We start from the raw sequence: 24,219 nt of genomic DNA on the forward strand, positions 1-24,219 counted from the left end.
ATTCAGAGCATCAATTTCAAGAACTCCCTTCTTTTGAGGCGTCTCATTATTCACAAGATTCCTTTCAGATGTGTACAAGAACTGGTTATTTGCAACCATTTCAATGAGTTCCTGAGCTTCTGCAGGTGTTTTCTTCAGGTGAATAGATCCACCTGCAGAATGGTCCAATAACATCATAGACAATTCAGACAGACCATCATAGAATATATCCAGGATGGTCCATTCTGAGAGCAAGTCAGAAGGACACTTTTTGGTCAGTTGCTTGTATCTTTCCCAAGCTTCATAGAGGGATTCACCTTTTTTCTGCCTGAAGGTTTGAACATCCATTCTAAGCTTGCACAGCTTTTGAAGAGGAAAGAATTTAGCTAAGAAAGCCGTGACCAACTTATCCCAAGAGTTCAGGCTATCTCTAGGCTGAGAGTCCAACCATATTCTAGCTCTGTCTCTTACAGCAAAAGGGAAAAGCATAAGCTTGTAGACCTCGGGATCAATTCTATTGGTCTTAACAGTATTACAGATCTGCAACAATTCAGTTAAGAACTGAAAAGGATCTTCTGATGGAAGTCCATAAAACTTACAATTCTGTTGCATCAGAGAAACTAATTGAGGCTTTAGCTCAAAATTGTTTGCTCCAATGGCAGGGATTGAGATGCTTCTTCCATGGAAGTTGGAATTTGGTGCAGTGAAGTCACCAAGCATCTTCCTTGCATTGTTGTTGGGTTCGGCCATTACTTCTTTTTCGAGATTCTCTGTAAGATTTTCTCTGGACTGTTATGCTTTAGCTTCTCTTAGCTTCTTCTTCAGAGTGCTTTCAGGTTTAGGATCTGCTTTAATAAGAATGTCCTTGTCCTTGCTCCTGTTCATATGAAAAAGAAGAGGACAGAAAAGGAAGAGGAATCTTCTATGTCACAGTATAGAGATTCCTTTATGTGAGTAGAAGAAGAAAATAATAAAAGAATGATGTAGAGAGAAGAGATGAAGAATTCGAACACAGAGAGGGAGAGAGGGTTCACATTATAAGAAGAAGAGAAGAGTGTTAGTGATTAAATAAATAAATAGAAGAAGATGAGAGAGTTTTCGAAAATAATTAAAAGGAAAAGGAAAATATTTTTGTTTTTATTTTAAAATTTTGTTAGAATTCGAAAATTAAGAGAAGAAATAAAATTAAAATTAAAATTTGAAATAATTAGTTAATTAAAAGAATTTTGAAAAAGGATGAGAAGTTTTCGAAAATTTGGGAGAGAAAATTAGTTAGGTAGTTTTGAAAAAGATAAGAATTTTAAAATTCAAACAAAAAGTTAAGTGGTTAATTGAAAAAAAGATTTGAAAATCAATTTTGAAAAGATAAGAAGTTAGAAAAGATTTTGAAATTGATTTTGAAAAATATATGATTTGAAAAAGATATGTTTGAAAAGATATGATTGAAAAGATATGATTGAAATTTATTTTGAAAAAGATTTAATTTTTAAAATCAGAATTAATGACTTGACTCACAAGAAATCAAAAGATATGATTTTAAAATTTAAAGTTTAAATCTTTCTTAACAAGAAAGTAACAAACTTAAAATTTTTTAATCAAAACATTAATTATTAGTATTAATTTCAAAAAATATGAGGTAAAAATAGGAAAAAGATTTTGTAAGGTTTTGAAAAAGGTTTTTGAAAATTTTCGAAAAAACAAAGGAAAAAAATGAAAAAGATTTGATTTTGAAAAAGATTTCGAAAAGATAAATTTTTTGAAATTGAAATCTTGACTTGACTAACAAGAAACAACTTATTTTTAAAATTTTTTGACTAAGTCAACCCAAAGATTTCGAAATTTATGAGTGAAATAAGAAAAATATATTTTTTATTTTTTGAATTTAATGAAGAAAGAGAAAAGCCACAAAATGACTCAACACATAAAAATTTTGTATTAAAATAAATGATGCATGCAAGAACACTATGAATGTCAAGATGAACACCAAGAACACTTTGAAGATCATGATGAACATCAAAAACTTATTTTTTGAAAAATTTTCAAGAAAAGAAAAACATGCAAGATACCGAACTTAGAGATTTTTCATGTTTAAACACTATGAATTCAAAAATGCATATGAAAAACAACAAAGGACATAAAACAAGAAAATATGAAGATCAAACATGGAGACTCATTAAGAACAACTTGAAGATCATGAAGAATGCAATGCATGAGTTTTCGAAAAAAATTTTAGAAAAATTAAAACATGCAATTGACACCAAACTTAAAATTTGACACTAGACTCAAACAAGAAACACAAAATTATTTTTGTTTTTATGATTTTATTAATTTCTTAATTTTTTGGTTATTTTTATGAATTTTTCGAAAATTATTTTGGAAAAATGAAAAAGAGGGAAAAAATTTTTTTGAAATATTTTTGAAAACTTTTTAAAAATAAAATAAAGGTTGAAACAAGAAGAAAATTACCTAATCTGAGCAACAAGATGAATCGTTAGTTGTCCAAACTCGAACCCGGCAACGGCGCCAAAAACATGGTGCACGAAATTGTTATCCCTTGGCATGGTTCCAAAAACTTGGTGTATGATACCATGGTTTACACGTCTCTTCACAACTTCACACAGCTCACCAGCAAGTGCACTGGGTCGTCCAAGTAATACCTTAAGTGAGTAAGGGTCGATCCCACGGAGATTGTTGGCTTGAAGCAAGCTATGGTCATCTTGTAAATCTCAGTCAGGCGGATTCAAATGGTTATGGGAGTTTGATAATTAAAAGATAAATAAACATAAAACAAAGATAGAGATACTTATGTAGTTCATTGGTGGGAATTTCAGATAAGCGTATGGAGATGCGTTATTCCTTCTAAATCTCTGCTTTCCTACTGTCTTCATTCAATCATTCATACTCCTTTCCATGGCAAGCTGTATATTGGTGATCACCGTTGTCAATGGCTACCTCCCGTCCTCTCAGTGAAAATGGTCCTCTTCGGTTTCTGTACGGCTAATCAACTGTCGGATTTCTCGTCTCGGATGAAAAATACCAGGCACAGCTACCGCATGGCTAATTAGCTGTGGGTTCTCGATCATGTTGGAATAAAATCCAATTATCCTTTTGCGTCTATCACTATGCCCCCACAGTCGCGAGTTTGAAGCTCGTCACAGTAATCCCTTCCCAGATCCTACTCGGAATACCACAGACAAGGTTTAGATTTTTCGGATCTCAGGAATGTTGCCAAATGTTTCTAGCCTATACCACGAAGGTTCTAATCTCAGATTCAGATGCCCCATTGTCAAAGGGGAAACGATGTGAATCATTGATTAGAAACCCAAGAGATACACACTCTAGCTTTCGCAGGTAGAACGGAAGTGGTTGTCAGGCATGCGTTCATAAATTGAGAACGGTGATGAGTGTCACTGATCATCACATTCATCATGTTGAAGTGCGAGTGAACATCTTAGAATAAGAATAAGGTTGAATTGAATAGAAGAACAATAGTATTTTGCATTAATACTCAAGGAACAGTAGAGCTCCACACCTTAATCTATGGTGTGTAGGAACTCCACCTTTGAAAATACATAAGTGATGAAGGTCCAGGCATGGCCGAATGGCCAGCCTCCAAGTCTAAGGAAAAATGTTCTAAAGATGATCTAAGGATAATCCAAAGATGTCAAAGATCCAAAGATGTGGGTACAATAGTAAAAGGTTTTATTTATACTAGACTAGTTACTAGGGTTTATAGAAATAAGTAAATGATGCAGAAATTCACTTCCGGGCCCACTTGGTGTGTGCTTGGACTGAGCATTGAAGCTTTCATGTGCAGAGATTTTTCTTAGAGTTAAACGCCAGCTTTTATGCCAGTTTGGGTGTTTAACTCCAGCTTTTATCCTGTTTCTGGCGTTTAATGCCATAATAGGGCAGGAAGTTGGCGTTTGAATGCCAGTTTGTGTCGTCAAAACTCGGACAAAGAATAGACTATTATATATTGCTGGAAAGCCCAGGATGTCTACTGATGAGCGGATATTTTATACGCTTTTTGGGGGTAATTTCATGTAGATTTTAGCATGTTTTAATTAGTTTTTAGTTAAATATTATTAGTTTTTAGGCAAAAATCATATTCCTGGACTTTACTATGAGTTTGTGTATTTTTCTGTGATTTCAGGTATTTTCTGGCTGAAATTGAAGGAGCTGAGCAAAAATCTGACTTAGGCTGAAAAAGGACTGCTGATGCTGTTGGATCCTGACCTCCCTGCACTCGAAATGAATTTTCTGGAACTACAGGAGTCCAATTGGCGCGTTTTCAACGGCGTTGGAAAGTAGACATCCAGGGCTTTCCAGCAATATATAATAGTCCATACTTTGCGTAAGGATAGACGACGTAACTTGGCGTTGAACGCCAAGTTCATGCTGCTGTCTGGAGTTAAACGCCAGAAAAACGTCATGATCTGGAGTTGAACGCCCAAAACACGTCATAACCTGGAGTTTAACGCCAAGAAAGGCCTCTACTCGTGGATAGCTTTAATCTCAGCCCCAGCACACACCAAGTGGGCCCCAGAAGTGGATTTCTGCACCAATTATCTTAGTTTATTCATTTTCTGTAAACCTAGGTTACTAATTCACTATTTAAACAACTTTTACAGACATTTCTTGTACCCCATGATATTTTCAGATCTGAATTACATACTTTTGACGGCATGAGTCTCTAAACTCCATTGTTGGGGGTGAGGAGCTCTGCAGCGTCTCGATGATTTAATACAATTCCTTTGTTTTCCATTCAAACACGCTTGTTCTTATCTAAGATGTTTATTCGCGCTTAATTGTGAAGAAGGTGATGATCCGTGACACTCATCACCTTCCTCAATCCATGAACGTGTGCTTGACAACCACCTCCGTTCTACATCTGATTGAATGAATATCTCTTAGATTCCTTAATCAGAATCTTCGTGGTATAGGCCGGATTGATGGCGGCATTCATGAGAATCCGGAAAGTCTAAACCTTGTCTATGGTATTTCGAGTAGGATTCCGGGATTGAATGACTGTGACGTGCTTCAAACTCCTGAGGGCTGGGCGTTAGTGACAGACGCAAAAGAATCAAGGGATTCTATTCCAACCTGATTGAGAACCGACAGATGATTAGCCGTGCTGTGACAGAGCATAGGAACGTTTTCACTGAGAGGATGGGAGGTAGCCATTGACAACGGTGACACCCTACATAGAGCTTGCCATGGAAGGAGCCTTGCGTGTGTTGAAGGATTTCAAGGAAGAGTTGAAGTCAAAGGACAAAGCATCTCCAAAACTCCAACATATTCCCCAGTCCTTTATAAACAAGTAACTCTATTGTTCAAGTTTATTTTTACAATCAAATCTAGTAATTTCACTTTTAATCCTATTGGCCTCCTGACTAAGATTAATAAAGTAAACATTGATTGCTTCAAGCCAATAATCTCCGTGGGATCGACTCTTACTCACGTAAGGTATTACTTGGACGACCCAGTGCACTTGCTGGTTAGTTGTGCGAATCACAAATTCGTGCACCATCTACTTTCCAACGCAATTGAGAGCGCGCCAATTAGGCTTTTGTAGCTCCAGAAAATCCATTTCGAGTGGAGGGGGTCAGAATCCAACAGCATCTGTAGTCCTTTTTCAGCCTCTGAATCAGATTTTTGCTTAGGTCCCTCAATTTCAGCCAGAAAATACCTGAAATCACAGAAAAATATACAAACTCATAGTAAAGTCCAGAAATGTGAATTTTGCTTAAAAACTAATAATTATTTACTAAAAACTAACTAAATCATATTAAAAACTACCTAAAAACAATGCCAAAAAGCGTATAAATTATCCGCTCATCAAGAGGCAAGGCTGGTGTTCAGTGAGCACTAACTGGGTGTTCAACACCCAGAGAGGACGAGCAGTCTAGCATTGAACATCAGAATGGATGCCATTCTGAAATTCAATGCCCATAAGGGAGGAGCAACCTAGCATTGAACACCAGAATGGATGCCATTCTGGGCGATCAACGCCCATAACAAGGTAAGGAGGATGTTGACTTTTTCAAACTACATCTTTTCTATATCTTATCGTTTTAACCATATCTTTTAAACAGGATTCTTCAAACTATCATTTTTCAACTTCAAATTCCTTTCAAATTTAAAATATTTTCAAATCTTTTTTAAAACCTCATATCTTTTTCAATTCTTTTTTTAAATCTTTTTCAAAATTTCATATCTTTGGCATTACTTCTCTAATCTTTTTATTTATCTTTAAAATATTTTTCATATCTTCTATCCTATCTTCTTATCTTTTCATATCTTTTGATTTTAAAAATTTATCTTTTTCTATCTTTTAACAAAGTGTGAATCATATCATAATTATCTTTTATCTCTTTGAAATTCGACATCCCACCCACCCACCCCTATTATACCATTCGGCATCCCTCTTGCTCCTTCCATTCGAATCCTTATTCTTCTTTTCTTTATCTTCTTTCCTTTCTTTTGCTCGAGAACGAGCAAACCTTTTAAGTTTGGTGTGGAGAGAGCCCTTCCTTCTCACCCCATTCGAATTCCATGGCTCCAAAAAGTGGAAATCCCACTTCAAGAAACAAGAAAGAAGACAACCAAGTAGTTGTTTTCAAAACTTTCAAATTCTACACAAAGCAGCATGAAAAATTTTTTTACAAAAATAATGAGTAAGAGGTCAGTGATCCCGGATGCCAAATTTGAATTGAAAGAAGATGAGTACCCAGAGATCCAGGAGAAAATTTGAAAGAGAGGCTAGGAGATTCTAGCTGATCTTGAGTTTAATGTTAGAATAACACTGATCCAAGAATTCTATGCAAATCTGTGGATGACAGTAAAGAAAAAGATATATGGACAAGGATTCCATACTTTCTGCACCATGGTGCGAGGAAAGACTCTCTATTTCCATCTTGACAAGGTGAGAGAGATCTTCAAGCTGCCTCCCCAAAAGGATGATCCAGAGTCCTTTAACAGGAGCGTGGTGGCTAATCCAAAGTTGGATAAGATTTTAGAAGATATATGTCTGCCTGGAACTAAGTAGATCAATAACACAAGAGGTAACCCAAACCAACTGAGAAAAGTAGATCTCAAACCAGTTGCTAGGGGCTGGTTGGACTTCATTGGGTGTTCCATACTCCCCACTAGCAACCGCTCTGAAGTTACCATCAGAAGGGCTGTGATGATCCACTGCATTATGATGGGGAATCAGGTAGAAGTCCACCAAATAATTCTTTTTAAACTATACAAGGTGGAAAATAGGATGTCAACTCAAGCCAGATTGGTCTATCCAAACATTATCTTTCGCTTGTGTAAAGCAGCTGGAGTCATGATTAACAAAGATTCTTTCATCCTAGTAGAAAGCTCAATCACCAAACAGGTGATGGAAAGCACCCAAGTGCCAGCTGATCCATCCAAAAGGAAAGCGCCTGAGCCTCAAGAGATCCCTCCAATTGAATATTGGACCCAGCTGGAAGCATCTATTGCATAATTGCAAACCACCTTAGATCAGTTAAGAGAGGAGCAAAAAGATCATACTAGCATGCTTTGCAAACTAGTCAAGGAACAAGAGAAGCAGAGACGTGAGCTAAAAGAACTGAAGCGTCAGAAATTATCCCCTGAAGAACCTAATGCCTCCCATGATTAAGGTGGTTGAGTTCCACCTCCCTATTTTTCTAATTCCTGTTTCTTATATTTAGATTTACATGATTACTAGTAGTCTTTAAATTTTTATGTTTATTTAAATTTCTATCTTTTAATTTAAGAAGTGCATGAGTATTATTAGAATTTAAGTTTTTACTTTTCAATTAGCAATAAAATGTTCCTTTTATCATCTCATTGAACTTAATAAAACTTTGATTTTTTTAGAAGTAGTAATGATACATAAATTTTGAATTTAATATTAAGTGTAGTTCAATTATATGATGTGGTGGCATTGCTTTTGTTTTCTAAATGTATGAATAAACAATGCATATTTGATGTTGAAGTTAAGAATGTTGGCTCTTGAAAGAATGAGGATAAAAGTGAAGTATTATTGGTAATCTGAAAAATTCAAAAATTGATTCTTGAAGCAAGAAAAAGCAGCAAAAAAAAAAAAACAATTAAAGAAAAAAATTATATTAAAAAAAGCAGAAAAAGCCAATAGCTCTTTAAACCAAAATGCAAGAGCAAAAAGCCAATAGCTCTTAAAACCAAAAAGACAAGAACAAGGATCTATGGCTTTGAGCATTAATGGTTAGGAGAGCCTAAAAGAGAAATCTTAGCCTAGGCAGTTCAAATGAGTTACTTCCCTAACTATATGCTTGTGGTGTGAAGGTGTCAAGTGAAAAATTTTAAACTAAGCAGTTAAAGTCGTGGTCCAAAGAAAAGAGTGTGCTTAAGAACTCTGGACACCACTGACTGGGGATTCTAGCAAAGCTGAGTCACAATCTTAAGGGGTTCACCCAGTTAAAGTGTCTGTGGCATTATGTATCCGATGGTAATACTAGAAAATAAAGTGCTTAGGGTTATGGCCAAGACTCTAAAAGCTGTGTTCAAGAAAAAAAAAGAACTTAACTAGGAGAATCAATAATATCATCTGAATCATTATGAGCTTCAATGGATAGTGAGATGCCAAAACTATTTAGAAGCAAAAAGCTACTAGTCCCGCTCATCTAATTGAAACTGAGCTTCATTGAGAACTCTGAAATTTATTATATTCTTCTACTTCTTTTTATCCTACTTTGTTTTTGGTTGCTTGGGGACAAGCAACAATTTAAATTTGGTTTTCTGATGAGTAGATATTTTAATCGCTTTTTGGCATTGTTTTCATATCGTTTCTAGTATGTTTTGTTTAAGTTTTATTATATTTTCATAGGTTTTAGTGCAAAATTCATATTTTTTTATTCTACTTTGAGTTTGTGTGTTTTATGGTGATTTCAGGTATTTTCAGGCTGAAATTGAGGAGCTTGAGCAGAAGTCTGATTCAGAAACAGAGAAAGCACTATAGATGCTGTCAGGATCTGACCTCCATGCACTCGAAAGAGCTTTTTTGGAGCTACAGAAGTCTAAGTGGTGCACTCTCAATGGCTATGGAAATTTAACATCCAGGGCTTTCCAGAAATATATAATAGTTCATACTTTGTTTCGGAAATGAAGGTCCAAAACTGGTGATCAATGCCAGCCACCAACCTCATTCCTAGTGTCCAACGCCCAAAAGGGGACCCCTAGCCAGTGTTCAACGCCCCTAGGGAGTCTTAGCAAGTGGAGACACTCTTTGCTCAGCCCAAACACTCACCAAGTGGGCCCTAGAAGTGGATTTTCGCAGTATCAACTCAGTTTATCTTATTTTTGTAATCCTTAGTCATTATATTAGTATATATAGACAAGAGTTCACCCTTGTTAAGGACTCTTGCCCACTTTCACGTTTACCATTGTATTTTTTTATCAGCATGAGTCACTAAACCTCCTAGGTTAAAGTTGGGAGCTTTGCTGATTTTCATGGATTAATAAAAGTACTATTGTTCTATTCAATTCGTGTGTGACTCTATTCTAAGATGTATCTTCGTTCTTCAACCTTTTGAATGGTATGATACATGACACTCATCTTCATTCTACATGGGTTCAGTGTAAGTCCTTAACCAGAGATCACTGAACCAACAGCTTTATTATACATCTTTTAGACGGCTAATCCACAACTTCGTTAGGGACTTCTCGAGACACCAGTTCAACCAAGGTTTGGGGAGATTAGGGTCTTTGTGGTAGAGGCTAGAACCAATGGCGTAGCATTCTCTGATCCAGAAGATTCGACCTTGTCTGTGGCATTTTGAGTAGGATCATTAAGGGGATGAACTGTAGGAGCTTCACCCTCATTCAGATTGGGCGCACACTAAACCTGGCGCTCGGACTGAGGGAGGAAGATTGGCAGCCATTAATCTGGCGTTGATCAGTTACAGCCTGCCATGGAAGGAATCACTCACAGTTGGAGAAAGACAGTAGGAAAGGTTGATCTAGAAGAATGAAGCAACTCTGAAACCTCAACCGTTCTCTTATCACTGTTTTCACTCAAATTAAGTAATTTCATCCCTATTCCTGTTTTATGCGTTTATCTCAACAAACTATCTTTTCTAATCGCCTGACTAAGATCTACAAGGTGTCTATAGCTTACTTCAAAACAACAATCTCTGTGGGATCGGCCCTGACTCACCTCAGGTATTACTTAGATGACCCAGTGCACTTGTTAGTTCAGTTGTGCAAGTTCTTATTTTGCGCACCAGGAAACCAGAGTTTTAACTAGAAACTTGGAGGTTCAAATCGGTCAGTTAAGCAAGCAAGTAATTGAGAGGCCTCCTTACACCTTCCCCAGAGATACAGAACCCAACCCAAGAGAAGAGTTTAAGGCCACACATCTGAAAAGTGTTAAGGTAGCAGGTTCAGAAGTATAGGTTAGTAAGGAGCAGGTTGAAAAATAAGCTCCAGAAGAGGCTCAGGACATGGTGGAGCTTGCCCCTGAGAGGCACCCGAACAAACCCTTTCTAATTGATGTTGAGAAACACAAAGTGAAGTCTCTACTGCCTGAGTACAAGCCAAAAATCCTATATCCTCAGAGGCTTCAGAAGGCATTCAAAGATATGCAATTTTCAAGGTTTCTAGAAGTCTGCAGGAAGTTGCAGATCAACATTCTTTTTGCAGAGGTTTTAGAGCAAATGCCTCTCTATGCTAAATTTATGACGGAATTGTTGACCAACAAGAAGAATTAGAAAGAGAGCGAAACCATGGTGCTCACCAAGAAATGCAGTGCAATTATCTAGCAGGATCTCCTTGAGAAGATGCAAGATCCAGGAAACTTTTTAATTCTTTGCACCATTGGAGATATTACTACTTAGAGGGCATTATGTAATTTTAGAGCAAGTATCAATATCATGCCACTTTCTTTGACGAGAAAGCTCCAAATTGATAAGGTAAAACCTCCTAGAAGATCTCTTCAACTTGCTGAACTTTCAATTGAATTTCTTCTTGGAGTTGTTGAGAATAAACTAGTGAAAGTACTAGGAGCTATAATACAATGTACATTTAACCACTTGTGAAACCCCCTTCCGATTGGTGTACAGAGCCAAGGCAATGATCCCAGTAGAGATTGCATATTCTTCATAAAGAATTGAGCTGTACGACGACACAACAAATACGAAAGTTCGATCAATCGAGCTTGATTTATTAAAGAGGACAGAGAAATGGTCATCTTAAGTCTAAAAGCAATGCAACAACTGATGTAGCGAAAGTATAATAAGAGAGTTATTCCTAGAGCCTTTCAACAAGGCGACCTCATTCTCAGACGAATAAAAGAGGTGGAAAAACTACCAGGGCATGGAAAACTAGCAGCCACCTACACTACAACAAAACAGCATTTTGGCGACGATTTTTTTAATGCTTGGTGGCGGTTTTAACTGTCACTAAATGGTTTTATGATTGTTAAAAAAAGCATCACAGATTTAAGGGTCGCCAGCTGACATAGTGACGGTTTTGGACCACCGTTGGTAAGGAGTGTCGCTAAATTATTTGTAACAGTTTTTAAAATATAAAATAGTCATTAATTTATAACACTTGTAATGATGTTTTTTATACTATATTTCGCGACGTTTAGAAATTGTTGTTAAATTACTAAATCTTGTGACAGTTTTTTCTTATATTTCATGACTATTTTAAACCGTCACAATATTTAGCAATGATTTTGAAACCGTCACTAAGTTACTATTTCTTATGACAGGTTTAGGTATATTTAGTGACTATTTAAACCGTCACAATATTTTTAGTGACAGTTTTTCGATTTAAAACCGTTACTAAATTACTTATTCCTGTGACAGTTTTTTTCTGTATTTAGTGATTATTTTAAACTGTTATAATCTCTCCAACATCAAAAATTTCTATTATCAAAGTTAAATTCTCCAAAAATGATATTGTATTTCAACGAAGCCAAATACAATCCCACAAGTTTTACAAAAATAACAATGTTAGGCTGCCTGTATCTCTGATGTAGTCCCACTTATTTCAACAGTCCTCTCCCCTGGCACGCCCCTTGTCTCCTGAACCGTTAACACTTGCTCCATTAGCACGACGAATGTAACTGATATTTGCAGCTGATGCTCCAATAACAGCATATGCATATGATAGAGGAATTTGCATATGCTACGTAACCTATGCAGTAGAAACAAAATTACATAAAATCAAGATACGATGCGTCATCAAATGAATATTACTCTCCATAATTATATTACAGCAGTCTGATCACTAATGCAGCAGGAAAGGGGAAAAAAGAGGGAGGGACTGAATGTAAATTGGGAGAATATGCCATATAAGATCAACTAAAAGACCACTTGATAAATAATTCGGAAAAAATTAAGTGTACTGGTTTCCAAATATAAGCAAGGTATCCTAATATAATAGAAAATAGAGGGGAACAAACCTAGCAAGGTATCCTAATATAATCGAAAATAGCTAGGAACAAACCTGATCCAAGAACACGTATAATGCAACCAGAGCCATCTTGAATGGATTTTATGGTGGAACCCTACTTTCCAATTAGACTTCCTGCTTGAGTATCTATAACTAAAAGCCTAGTGATAATTGAGGGACCAGCACCTGATGTGTCTGCCAAGTCATGGTCAAGATTAATGACTTGTTTATGAATCCTTAACAAATCCTCAACTGCAGGTGGCATGGTCCGATCTAGCTCTTCTTTTGTAGAAACCATTACCTTTTAAAAGCACCAAGAAAGAGAATTCATAAACACTAAATACCAAAAAGTACAACATATCATTTCCAAACTTTAAAGCAAATAATTTTATCTATCTTACCCATTAATTGTTTTATCTTCTTGTTCATCGATATTGTGGCATTAACAAGGAAAATATGTGAATAATTTTCTTAGATAACAACACATTAAAACTCTGTGATATCTTTTATGTATGTGAATTTTAACTCTATTTAATTTCTTTAAACATCTACAAGCCACTAAACTTACTACGAAACTTCATGCAATAAAAACTTTCATGTTTTGAATAGAACAAACACAATGTTATGATGCCTAATCAATTATAACATCCTTTATGTCTACTCTTTTAAGAGAATCCACCATAAACAAAAATTATATTCTCCAATCTCAAACAAATATCCAACTTTTAATCTTACATTAACTAAAATAAATATTTGCTTTAAAAAATAGGATATTGCATAAGTGGTAGTTTCCATTTTAGATAGTATAATTGTACATAGTCCTACACATTGAAGTGCCATTAGAAAATCAAGCAAAGAAGGTTAGAAGCTCCTCAAAGACACTTGATCACATAATGACCGAGAGAAAAAGGAGAAGGGAGTTGATTGAGAGATTTATAGCACTTTCAGCCAAAAATTTTTTTAACAATAAAGGAAAAAAGACAAGCACACGAAGAAATCACTTAAATAAATCCCAAGCTTCTTTCCCCAGTTCTACTGCAAGGAGCATCCAATAATACTCTGTCAACAACATTGACACCCAACACCTTTGGAAGCTGAAATAAACAATAGAAATGCCTAATAGATGTTAGCATGCATGGTTGAAATGATGAATATACATGAAATCATTCATTCTCCTCTTTGGAAGAGTTTGATCAAGACAGACATCTACAATAAACGGAAAATGAACAGCTACAACTATAACAGAAAGTACATATTGCTTTATATTTGAACAAAACTCCATTGCAAATATACAATATTTTCCAAAATACTAAATTATTTCTAAATTTCTAACCATTGATGTGACTCAAGGTAAGACAGTGGTGCACCATGTGGTCACTGGTAACCAGAGTTTAGAATAGTGAGACAAATAAGAATTTGTTGTTTGTATTCACTTCTCTTTAAAAACTAAGTCAACTCATTTTTAATGGGACGGGATACGAGTATCACATGGTATAAGTTTCACATCTTGTTCAACAGTAAAGGAGAGTTAGCGAATTTGGTGATTGGAGGAAACTAAACACAATCACTTAATTCCTTAATTCCTTCTAGACTTCTTCTTGTAGATTAGAGGAAACTAAACACAATCATTTAAAAGTTATGAGCCCCCTTAGCTAACAAATTGATTGTGTTTAGCTTCCTCCAAATTGATTATTGAAATATAATAGTAACAATCAGCAACTTAGTTACCTTAACACGATCTGCATCTGACAATGGCTTTGAGTGTACATTCTTTCCCAAAATTTGAGCAACAAAGTCAATCACAGGGAGTGGCTCAATAAATGCCATTGATGACATGTCTAAAAGTACATACGAATATACAAGAAATTAAAAGTGGCAGTTATTCAAGAATCATAAATAAAAATGAAGTTAGAATGAAACTGACCAATATTAAGTGATAAACCCATCTGGGTAGGCCTTATACTTTGGTAGAATCCATGCCATGATTCTAAGCCACCACCAAGCTGCTGTGTTTTTCTAAAATCAGGAGAATACAGAAACCTCCCAATGGACATGTAACTAAATATGAAGAACAATGATAGCATGAGAAACACAAGAACATGTTATGAAAGAAAGAACAAGAAGAAATAAAAATTCAAGATTTTCACCTCTGTGCTGCAAGCTCCCTCAGAATAATGTTAATAACAATAAGTGTTTATTGTGGTGTGTCCACTTGATTCCCACTGAGAAGCTCACATAATTGATGCATGCTAACACAAGCAGCAAACATGATTACCACCTTAAACTCTCTTTTCCTGCCACATCAAATACAAACTTGCTTTGAGGATCAACATAATATTATATAATAACTTGAATAAATAAACTTACCTGGAAGTACCAATACTCTCATCATCTTCAGTCAAACACTTTAAGTAGATAATAAAAGTAAAGACAATCAATCTGGAGGAAACTAAACACATAACCTTAATACTGTTATGAGCTCCCTCAGCTATATATATATATATATATATATATATATATATATATATATATATATATATATATAGGAGGGAAAAGGGGAAGAAAGTGGCAAAAACAAATGTCAGAAAAATGAATGCAGATGCAAGAACAAGGAAATAAATATGAAGTTAGATGCGGTGGTAGTCCGCACGCATATGCAGGTTAGGTATGAGGTTAGATGTGGCGGTAGTCCGCACACATATACAGATGCATAAAAGTAAATATGAAAACACGAAAATGAAGAACTGAAGTTTCATTGAATGATTGGAAAAGAAAGAAGAGGGAAGAAGAAGAGCTGGAGAGCTTACAAGGGAACTCTCAGAGCTTCACTCACTAACTTCTCTCTATGTGTTTGTAAACTAAAGGGTGCCTTACAATGAGAACAAGGCATCCTTTTATAATTGAAGATACTACTATTTCTATAGTACAGGTGAAAATGACTGGTACTATTCCTACAGTACAGGTTGATATGATTTTGAATTTAGTGATTACATAAATTTTGAGATTAAAGGCTAATCTTCTCCGAGGTCAAGTCCAAAGCAGTCATCTTCATTTTGATTATAACCGCTTGAGGATTCTGCTGACGAAGTAGGATTTTCTTTGTGTTTTTCATCTTCTTCGATCATCTGCATGATTTGCTGAAGGTGTTTTGCCAAGGATTCTTTTGATTGAGCTCCTGCAAGGGCTGCAGCTATTTGAACTTTCTGATTGAGAAACGAAGCCGTTTTTGGATCTGAAATCTTCTGACTGTGTGGATTGTTTTTGAACCATTCTCTGACCTTATCTGGATAAGCCATTGATGAATCAAATTGAGACCACCATTTTATGTAACCATGCCTTTGTAGGATTGGAAGTGTTTGTAGTGGTCTAATTTTGCATATTTGTATTGCCAGGAAAATACCCGTGCTAGTGAAAAATTTGAGAAAAATTTTAACATTACAGGAATACATGATTCCTAACTGTTAAATTTTGATTTAAAAATTTTATACCCTTCATATGTTGGTGAGGGTAGAATTTCTGGGATTGGCCCAAAGAAGTCCCACCATTGGTAGAACCAATTTGGAAAAACATAATTGGTTTTTCTTTTAAAATAGATTAACCATGAATGTCTGTACTGGGTATTTTGAAACCAAAATACTTTAGTCCAGACTTCTATGTAGTCCCAATAATTAAAACCTATTGGGTCATAATTTTGAGAAAATTTTTAAATTTTGTTTAGGTTGTTCCCAAATTGTTTTGGGGACAAAATTCTGAGGATTTGGATAGTTGAATGGGTTATAAATTCAAGATTGGTTTTATCCTTGTAATGTTTAATAGATACTGAGTCAGTATCTATCAAGATGAATTCGTAAAATTGGCAGGTTTTGTTGGGTGCTAAAGGCCTGAAGTGAAACCCAGTAGGAAAAATCTTTGGGATGACTTTATTTAGCGAGCTATCCCAGAATTCAGGCTCCATATGGATAATGTTTGAGGTTTTATTTGTAGACATGTAATTGGTTTGGGCTTTTTGTGTTTTGGTAGAGGTTGAGGATGTTTGGGGTGTTTGTACAATAGCCTTTTTCTTTTGGTATTTGTATGGCTGTTTTATGATTGGCTATTTGGGATATCAATTGAGCTAAGTCAATTTCTTCATCTGACTCGTTGCAAATGTCAGCCCAAGACTTTTTGTTAAGTTTAGTGAGACCCTGGTCTTGTAAGGCCAAGAAGGTTTCAATTGGGAAGGCATAGTCTGCCTTAGTTTGTTTGGCTTGGTTGTTTGTCGGTTCAATGGATTGATGAGTGGGTTGTTGGGTAGATGACCCAGATTGTTGAGTAGGCTGTTGGATAGATGACTGGTGCACGAAATTGTGATCTCTACTTTTCACAACTCAAACAATCCCCGGTAATAGCTCTAAAAACTTGGTGCTTAATACCATGGTCTAAACATAATTTCACAACTTCGCACAACTAACCAGCAAGTGCACTGGGTCGTCCAAGTAATAAACCTTACGCGAGTAAGGGTCGATTCCACAGAGATTGTTGGTATGAGGCAAGCTATGGTCATCTTGTAAATCTCAGTCAGGCAGATTCAAATAGTTATGGATGATATATGAATAAAACATAAAATAAAGATAGAGATACTTATGTAATTCATTGGTGAGAATTTCAGATAAGCGTATGGAGATGCTTTGTCCCTTCCGTCTCTCTGCTTTCCTACTGTCTTCATCCAATCCTTCTTACTCCTTTCCATGGCAAGCTGTATGTTGGGCATCACCGTTGTCAGTGGCTACAGTCCCGTCCTCTCAGTGAAAATGTTCAACGTGCTCTGTCACAGCACGGCTAATCATCTGTCGGTTCTCAATCAGGTTGGAATAGAATCCATTGATTCTTTTGCGTCTGTCACTAACGCCCAGCCTTCAGGAGTTTGAAGCTCGTCACAGTCATTCAATCATTGAATCCTACTCAGAATACCACAGACAAGATTTATACCTTCCGAATTCTCTTGAATGCCGCCATCAATTCTAGCTTATACCACGAAGATTCCGATTAAGTGATCCAAAAGATAAACATTCAAGCCTTGTTTGCTTGTAGAACAGAAGTGGTTGTCAGGAACTTGTTCATAAGTGAGAATGGTGATGAGCGTCACATAATCATCACATTCATCATGTTCTTGGGTGCGAATGAATATCTTAGAACAAGAATAGGCTGAATTGAATAGAAGAACAATAGTAATTGCATTAATACTCGAGGTACAGCAGAGCTCCACACCTTAATCTATGGTGTGTAGAAACTCCACCGTTGAAAATACACAAGAACAAGGTCTAGGCATGGCCGAGAGGCCAGCCCCCATGATCTAAGAACTAGACGTCCAAAGATAGCTACCAAGATGATCTAAGAACTAGACATCCAAAGATGAAAATATAATAGCAAAAGGTCCTATTTGTAGAGAACTAGTAGCCTAGGGTTTACAGAAATGAGTAAATGACATAAAAATCCACTTCCGGGCCCACTTGGTGTGTGCTTGGGCTGAGCATTGAAGCTTTCATGTGTAGAGACTTTTCTTGGAGTTAAACGCTAGCTTTTGTGCCAGTTTGGGCGTTTAACTCCCATTCTTGTGCCAGTTCCGGTGTTTAACGCCGGGCAGTTTTGAGCTGATTTAGAACGCCGGTTTGGGCCATCAAATCTCGGGTAAAGTATGGACTATTATACATTTCTGGAAAGCCCAGGATGTCTACTTTCCAACTCAATTAAGAGTGCCAATTGGGCTTCTGTAGCTCCAGAAAATCCACTTCGAGTGCAGGGAGGTCAGAATCCAACAACATCTGCAGTCCTTTTCAGCCTCTGAATCGATTTTTTGCTCAGGTCCCTCAATTTCAGCCAGAAAATATCTGAAATCATAGAAAAATACACAAACTCATAGTAAAGTCCAGAAAAGTGAATTTTAACTAAAAACTAATAAAAATATAATAAAAACTAACTAAAACAAACTAAAAACATACAAAAACAATGCCAAAAAGCATATAAATTATCCGCTCATCACAACACCAAACTTAAATTGTTGCTTGTTCCCAAGCAACTGAAAATCAAATAAGATAAAAAGAAGAGAATATGCAATGAATTCCAAAAATATCTATGAAGATCAGTATTAATTAGATGAGCGGGGCTTTTAGCTTTTTGCCTCTGAATAGTTTTGGCATGTCACTCTATCCTTTGAAATTCAGAATGATTGGCTTCTATAGGAACTCAGAATCCAGATAGTGTTATTGATTCTCCTAGTTAAGTATGATGATTCTTGAACACAGCTACTTTATGAGTCTTGGCCATGGCCCAAAGCACTCTGTCTTCCAGTATTACCACCGGATACATACATGTCACAGACACATAATTGGGTGAACCTTTTCAGATTGTGACTCAGCTTTGCTAGAGTCCCCAATTAGAGGTGTCCAGGGTTCTTAAGCACACTATTTTTGCCTTGGATCACAACTTTATTATTTTTATTTTTTTTCTTTTTCTTTTTCCCTTTTTTTTGTATTCACTGCTTTTTCTTGCTTTAAGAATCATTTTTATGATTTTTCAGATCCTCAGTAACATGTCTCCTTTTTCATCATTCTTTCAAGAGCCAACATTCATGAATAACAAATTCAAAAGACATATGCACTGTTCAAGCATACATTCAGAAGTCAAAAGTATTGCTACCACATCAAAATAATTAATCTGTTATAAAATTTAAAATTCATGCAATTCTTCTCTTTTTCAATTAAGAACATTTTTCATTTAAGAAAGGTGATGGATTCATAGGACATTCATAACTTTAAGGCATAGACACTAAGACACTAATGATCATAAGACACAAACATAGATAAACATAAGCATGATTTTTTTCGAAAAAACAGAAAAATAAAGAACAAGGAGATTAAAGAACGGGTCCACCTTAGTGATGGCGGCTTGTTCTTCCTCTTGAAGATCTTATGGAGTGCTTGAGCTCCTCAATGTCTCTTCCTTGTCTTTGTTGCTCCTCTCTCATGATTCTTTGATCTTCTCAATTTCATGGAGGAGGATGGAATGTTCTTGGTGCTCCACCCTTAGTTGTCCCATGTTGGAACTCAATTCTCCTAGGGAAGTGTTGATTTGCTCCCAATAGTTTTGTGGAGGAAATTGCATCCCTTGAGGTATCTCAGGGATTTCATGATGAGTGGGATCTCTTGTTTGCTCCATCCTTTTCTTAGTGATGGGCTTGTCCTCATCAATGAGGATGTCTCCCTCTATGTCAATTCCAACTGAATAACAGAGGTGACAAATGAGATGAGGAAAGGCTAACTGGTGGACGAAATTGTGATCTATTGTCTTTGTACTTGTATGAAATTTAATAATTGGCTCTATTTGAATTCACAACTCCGTTCAACTAACCAGCAAGTGTACTGGGTCGTCCAAGTAATAAACCTTACGTGAGTAAGGGTCGATCCCACAGAGATTGTTGGTATGAAGCAAGCTATGGTCACCTTGTAAATCTCAGTTAGGCAGATTAAATTGGTTTATGGTTTCGAAAATTAATAATAAAATAGAAGATAAAAAAAGGATAGAAATACTTATGTAAATCAATGGTGGGAATTTCAGATAGGTGTATGGAGATGCTGTATTCCTCTTGAAACTCTGCTTCACTACTCGCTCTTCCTTCAATCCTTCTTACTCTTTTCCATGGCAAGCTGTATGTAGGGTATTGGTGCACGAATTTATGATCCGCACAACTAACCAGCAAGTGCACTGGGTCGTCCAAGTAATACCTTACGTGAGTAAGGGTCGATCCCACGGAGATTATTGGTTTGAATCAAGCTATGTTTATCTTATTATTCTTAGTCAGGATATTAATTAAAATTATCAGTTGGAATTATTAGATTGGAAAAATAAAAGAGAATAAAAGCGTTACTTGTTGTGCAGTAATGAGAAATATGTTGGAGTTTTGGAGATGCTTTGTCCTCTGAATTTCAACTCTTCCTTGAAATCCTTTTCCACACGCAAAGTCCCTTCCATGGCAAGCTCTATGTAGGGTGTCACCGTTGTCAATGGCTACTTCCCATCCTCTCAGTGAAAACGTTCCTATGCTCTGTCACAGCACGGCTAATCATCTGTCGGTTCTCAATCAGGTTGGAATAGAATCCATTGATTCTTTTGCGTTTGTCACTAACGCCCAGCCTTCAGGAGTTTGAAGCTCGTCACAGTCATTCAATCCCAGAATCCTACTCAGAATACCACAGACAAGGTTTAGACTTTCTGGATTCTCATGAATGCCGCCATCAATCCGGCTTATACCACGAAGATTCTGAGTAATGAATCTAAGAGATACTTATTCAATCTGATGTAGAATGGAGGTGGTTGTCAGGCACACGTTCATGGATTGAAGAAGGTGATGAGTGTCACGGATCATCACCTTCTCCATAATTAAGCGTGAATGAACATCTTATATAAGAACAAGCGTGTTTGAATGGAAAATAAAGGAATTGTATTAATTCATCGAGACGCTGCAGAGCTCCTCACCCCCAACAATGAAGTTTAGAGACTCATGCCGTCAAAAAGTATGTAATTCAGATCTGAAAAAATGTCATGAGGTACAAAATAAGTCTCTAAAAGTTGTTTAAATAGTAAACTAGTAACCTAGGTTTACAGAAAATGAGTAAACTAAGATAATTGGTGTAGAAATCCACTTCTGGGGCCCACTTGTGTGTGCTGGGGCTGAGACTAAAGCTATCCACGAACTGAGGCTTTTCTTGGAGTTGAACTCCAAGTTATAACATGTTTTGGGCGTTCAACTCCGGATCATGACGTGTTTCTGGCGTTTAACTCCAGACAGCAGCATGTACTTGGCGTTCAACGCCAAGTTACGTCATCTATCTTCGCGCAAAGTATGGACTATTATATATTGCTGGAAAGCCCTGGATGTCTACTTTCCAACGCCGTTGAGAGCGCGCCAATTGGACTTCTGTAGCTCCAAATAGTCTATTCCGAGTGCAGGGAGGTTAGGATCCAACAGCATCAGCAGTCCTTTTTCAGCCTAACTCAGATTTTTGCTCAGCTCCCTCAATTTCAGCCAGAAAATACCTGAAATCACAGAAAAATACACAAACTCATAGTAAAGCCCAGAAATATAATTTTTGCCTAAAAACTAATAATAGTTAACTAAAAATCAATTAAAACATGCTAAAATCTACATGAAATTACCCCCAAAAAGCGTATAAAATATCCGCTCATCACAACACCAAACTTAAACTGTTGCTTGTCCTCAAGCAACTAGATGAATAAAATAGGATAACAAGAAATTAAAAAGCAATAATATTTCAGAGTTTTAAGTGAAGCTCAGATTCTAATTGGATGAGCGGGGCTAGTAGCTTTTTGCTTCTGAACAGTTTTGGCATCTCACTTTATCCTTTGAAATTCAGAATGATTGGCATCCATAGGAACTCAGAATTCAGATAGTATTATTGATTCTCCTAGTTTAGTATGTTGATTCTTGAACACAGCTACTTAATGAGTCTTGGCCGTGGCCCTAAGCACTTTGTTTTCCAGTATTACCACCAGATACATAAATGCCACAGACACATAACTGGGTGAACCTTTTCAGATTGTGACTTAGCTTTGCTCAAGTCCCCAATTAGAGGTGTCCAGAGTTCTTAACACTCTTTTGCTTTGGATCACGACTTTAACCACTCAGTCTCAAGCTTTTCACTTGGACCTGCATGCCACAAGCACATGGTTAGGGACAGCTTGATTTAGCCGCTTAGGCCTGGATTTATTTCCTTGGGCCCTCCTATCCATTGATGCTCAAAGCCTTGGATCCTTTTCACCCTTGCCTTTTGGTTTAAAGGGCTATTGGCTTTTTCTACCTCTTTTGCTTCTTTTTTTTTCTCTTTTTTTTTCGCAAGAATTTTTTTTTCACTGCTTTTTCTTGCTTCAAGAATCAATTTCATGATTTTTCAGATCATCAATAACATTTCTCTTGTTCATCATTCTTTCAAGAGCCAACAATTTTAACATTCATAAAATTCAATATAAAAAATATGCACTGTTCAGGCATTCATTCAAAAGACAAAAAGTATTGCCACCACATATAAATAATTAGAATTTTTCTTATTAAGAACTCGAAAAAAATATTGCCTCTTTATTCTAAAAATCTGCTATTTTATTCATGTTTGATGATGATGAGAAAAATAAATTATAACTTAATTGGAATTAAAATCAAAGTAGAGATACTAATTACTACTACTAATATATAACTTCTAAGGTAAATTTCTAATAAGAATACTATCACAGAGTTAAAGCTAGAATTAGAACTTAACAACCTGTATTTTGGGAAGTGGATGTTCCTCTAGTCTGTGGGGTGCCTTCAAGAATTAATTTCTGACGCTTCAGCTCCCTTAAGTTCACATCCTTGCTCTTCCTGTTCCCTTAGGTGCCATGATCTTAATGAGTTTTAGCTCAGTGATCATGGCAAATCACACCAAACTTAGAGGTTTGCTTGTCCTCAAGCAAAAGAAAGGAAAGGAGAGGAATAAAAGGAGAGGCAGTTTCGAAAAAAAGATAAGATGAGTTGAGAAAGATATGAGAAGAAATTAAAAAGATTTGAAAAAGAATTGGATTGGAAAAAGATTTGTGTTTATGAATTAAGATACATTTGATATTTTTGAAAAAGGGATTTTAGAAATTAGGGTTTTTAGAAATTTAGGATTAAAATTTTTAGAATTGAAGGATGATATTTTGAAACATGTTTATGCAAGAAATCATGAATTAAAACATAAAAATTAGAAAATTTGTGAAGAAAAACGAATTTTACCTCCTCCCCACCATCCTGGCATTAAACACCCAACTGGTGCATGTTTTGGGCGTTTAACGCCCAATTGTTGCTTCTCCTGGGTGTTCAACGCCCAGCTGATGCTTCTTTCTGGCGTTGAACGCCAGGAAGTCCTTTGTCACTGGGCGTTTTTCTGAACGCCCAGGACGCTGTCAACCTGGTGTTAAATGCCCAGAAGGTGCTTCTTTCTGGCGTTCAACGCCCAGAAGATGCTCCTTTCTGGCGTTTAACGCCCAGATGGCTACCTTTACTGGCGTTGAACGCCCAGTGGGTGCTTCTTTTGGGCGTTCAACGCCCAAAATGTTTCTTACTGGCTTTTTCATGCCAGTGAGCTTCCAAATTTTCCTGTAACTCTGTGAATTCAATCAATTGCTATTTTTACCCTTTGAAGATACTTGGACACATACCTGTAAAAAAAAGGAAATTTATTTAATTAGTAAATAAACTTTGTAAATGGCTGGGTTGCCTCCTAGCAAGCGCTTCTTTATTGTCTTTAGCTGGACTACCACTGAGCTCTAATCAAGTCTCAGTTTTGAGCATTCTTGCTCGAAGTTACTTTCAAGATAATGTTTAATTCTCTGTCCATTAACAATGAACTTTTTGTTAGAGTCATTATCCTGAAGCTCTACGTATCCATATGGTGATACACCTGTAATTACATATGGACCTCTCCACCGGGATTTTAATTTCCCAGGGAATAATTTGAGCCTAGAATTAAATAGCAGAACTTTTTGCCCCGGCTCAAAGACTCTGGATGACAATTTCTTATCATGCCATCTTTTCGCTTTCTCTTTGTATATTTTTGCATTCTCGAAAGCATTGAGTCTAAATTCCTCTAGCTCATTTAACTGGAGCAATCGTTTTTCTCCAGCTAACTTGGCATCAAGGTTTAGGAATCTGGTTGCCCAGTAGGCCTTGTGTTCCAGTTCCACTGGCAAGTGACATGCCTTTCCATACACAAGCTGGTATGGAGAGGTCCCTATAGG

General features: G+C 36.4%; 1 non-coding gene across 1 annotated transcript; it reads left to right on the forward strand.

Annotated features, from left to right (window-relative positions):
* The first annotated feature begins 232 nt into the window (after positions 1 to 232).
* Positions 233 to 336, forward strand: LOC130984348 (small nucleolar RNA R71). Its single transcript, XR_009088289.1, has one exon. It is a non-coding gene; the product is annotated as a small nucleolar RNA R71 (small nucleolar RNA).
* The last annotated feature ends 23,883 nt before the right edge of the window (positions 337 to 24,219 follow it).

This window comes from Arachis stenosperma, chromosome 5 (assembly GCF_014773155.1).
Source record: "Arachis stenosperma cultivar V10309 chromosome 5, arast.V10309.gnm1.PFL2, whole genome shotgun sequence".
Lineage (NCBI taxonomy): Eukaryota > Viridiplantae > Streptophyta > Magnoliopsida > Fabales > Fabaceae > Arachis > Arachis stenosperma.